Raw genomic sequence first — 3,388 nt, 5'->3', positions numbered from 1 at the left:
TCCGTTTCCTCCGTTTTGCGGTACGCCACACCCCTCCTGATCAACAGGACCCCCGTTTCGACCTTAGGAGGTCCATTTCCTCCGTTTTGCGGTACGCCACACCCCTCCTGATCAACAGGACCCCCATTTCGACCGTAGGAGGTCTGTTTCCTCCGTTTTGCGGTACGCCACACCCCTCCCGATGAACAGGATCCCATTTCGAACGTGGCCAGTCGAACACAAGGCCATTTCCTCCGTTCTGCGGTACGCCAGGCCTCGTTTCCATCGCCTGTTCCATCCAAGCCCTCCCGATGAACACGACGACGCATTCCGTTCCGACCCAGCCGGTTGGCTTCCCATGAACACGACGACGATGTTGTTTCTCCGTTCCGACCCAGCCATGTACACGAGCCCTGGTCGTACGTATGCGCGAGTAGGCGTTCGAGACCCCGCCTGTATGTACACATACGTGGCCGTATTTTCTTTCTTGCGCACTGGCCGATGTACATACGTGTACATGCTACGTGCACGCCTCTACTACGACACATGCGCGCCTCTACTACGACACGTGCGCGCCTCTACGTCCACCAGTATGTACGCACACGTTCGCGACCAGAATGACATCGCTACGTACGCTTCGACCAGGTGGGTCCCGACTGTCAGGCAATTCCTTGCGTGCGAAGATGTAGCTGGTGGGTCCCAACAGTCAGGGGGGTGAATCGTTTTTTTGCCCGGACGCACTTCCTTGCATGCGAAGGTGTAGCTGGTGGGTCCTAGCAGTCAGCTGGCGAATCATTTTGTTGTTTTTTTGCCCGGACGCACTTTCCTGCGTGCGAAGGTGTAGCTGGTAGGTCCCAACAGTCAGGGGGCAAACGTTTTTTTGGTGAAATACGATGGCCCGTCTGGTGGGTCCCCGCTGTCAGGTGGAGGAATAATTATTTTGCGCGTAATAAGGAGGCACTTCCTTGCGACCGCCGTGGACCCAGCTGTCAGCCTCTCCACGTACAGTACTCTTCCGATGGAAGTCAGTTGTTGACCACATCGACCACGCCCGCCGAGAGCACCAGGGCGGTGGACGACGGCAAGGCCTAGGAAGGGGATGACACGGAGCCGGGGTAGACACGGTAGTGGATGCCCACGCGGAGAGGAGTACAATTGTACGCGGGTTTACTGGTTCTTCTGCCGTCGCTGGAGAATAACAACAGGTGTGGGTCAGTAGAGGGATGGCTAGGGCAGCAATGGGAGTACGATGGGGGCGGTGAGGCCTGCGCGGTAGCACAGCCGGCCGCGGGGAGGAGGGAGCAGGCAGTCCTGCCGACCCTTGTTTGAGCGGCTGGAGCAGGAAGAGCAGAGATTGAAGAAGCACGACGGCCGTTGGACGGACATCCAACAGCCACTGATTGTGCGTCAACCTTCTTTTTAGGAAAGCCTCAAATTTGTGGAAAACAGCATACAGCCCATCTACCATTATTTCTAATAATTTACAGCCCATTTCCTAATTCTTAAGGTTTTATTTGGAGCCCATATTCTTTTTGTTAGCATTACAGCCCATATTGTGGCCATAGTTAAAAAATTATACAAAATTTTGCATATTTCGGTGCGGTCCGAACTGTTTTTAATCCCGAAATTTCGACTCACATTTAAATTGATTTTAAAAATAAATGTATATCAATATAAAATCCAACAAATTCTCCACTCATAAAAATTAATGTAATTTAAAATCTCGAAATAATGAAAAAAGATATTTGAAACTAGTAGCCGGTTTGATGTGTTTTAAAAATGTACAACCCATTTCTCATTACTGATGGGCCATTTTCTCCACCAGCAGAATGAAAGCTCTCCTCGCCTTGAAAGATTTGCAGCCCAACAGGCCTGACAAAGCGACTTACTTGACAAATCACAAAAAAACTGGGCTGTGGCCGTGGACCCAGCTGTCAGCCTCTCCACGTATAGTACTATTCCGATGGAATGTCGTTGACCACATTGACCACGCCGCGCCGAGAGCACCAAGGCAGTGGACAATGGCGAGGCCTAGAAAGGGGACGACACGGAGCCGAGGAAGATGCGACAGTGGATGCCCACACGGAGAGGAGTACGACTGTACGAGGGTTTTACTGGTTCGTCTGCCGTCGCCGGAGAATAACAGCAGGTGTGGGTCAGTAGAGGGATCGCTAGGCCAGCGATGGGAGTACGGTAGGACGGTGAGGCCTGCGCGGCAGCACAGCCGTCCGCGGGAAGGAGGGAGCAGGCAGTCCCGCTGGCGCCTGTTTGAGCGGCTGGAGCATGAAGATCAAAGATTGAAGAAGCAGGACAGCCGTTGGATGGACATCCAATAGTCACTGCTCTTGTGTGTTGACTAAGTTGACAGGGTGTTGCGTGTGCGTCAACCTTTTTTTATGAAAGCATACGCGTCAACCTGTAGTAGGCGCACAAGTCAGCCTCAAATATGTGGAAAACAGCAGACAACCCATCTGCCATTATTTCTAATAATGTACATCCCATTTGCGAATTCTTAAGAATTTTTTTGGAGCCCATCTTCTTTTTGTTAGCATTACACCCCATATTGTGGCCACAGTTAAAAAGTATACGAAATTTTGCATATTTCGGTGCGGTCAACTGTTTTTAATCCAGAAATATCGATTCACATTCAAACTATTTTGAAAAATAATTTATATAAATATAAAATCTGTCAGGACCCCGACTCGATGTCACATCGATCTAGCCTGTAGCACCTCATATCACTTTGCGGCCTCACGCACGGTATCCCCACGGGTGTCGCCTTACCTTTGCCCGGGACCGTTTGCGCCTTTTGGCTCACGTATATGATAGTGTCGCTAGCATCCATATGATAAGGAGCCCGGGCTGACATGACTAGTCGTAAACCCAAAGTGGCACAGACTTACAGGGACAGGCATCCATGACCCAGCATCGAACGTGTCGGTCATCAGCGAGTGAATCCAGGCTGTAGCACTGGGCTAGCAGGACTCCGGTGAACCGGGCTGTAGAGGGCTAACAGGACTCCGGTATTCACCGCGTGACATTTCCCCGAAGGGGACAGACACAGGAACGAAGAAGGACACATGCCGGCCAGCCTAAGTGTTCCGGAGCAGTAGCAAGCTACCATGGCTCGGTGGAAACACTAGGAGACATTTCCCCGTAAGAGAGGCTACTAAAGATAAACAACTAGATGGTCAGATCCCACACATACCAAGCATTTCAACAACATACACACAATATGCTCGATATGTGCAAATACAACATGGCATCACAACATGACTCTACGACTCAAGTAATCTATTCAATAGGCTCCGAGGAGCGAGATATTACAAACATGGGTCTCATGACCCAACATTCAGAGCATACAAATCAAGCACAAGCGGAAGCTATTATGTCTGAGTACAGACATCTA

Source organism: Triticum dicoccoides, chromosome 3B, assembly GCF_002162155.2.
Source record: "Triticum dicoccoides isolate Atlit2015 ecotype Zavitan chromosome 3B, WEW_v2.0, whole genome shotgun sequence".
Classification (NCBI taxonomy): domain Eukaryota; kingdom Viridiplantae; phylum Streptophyta; class Magnoliopsida; order Poales; family Poaceae; genus Triticum; species Triticum dicoccoides.
Note: the sequence above shows the minus strand (reverse complement) of the source record.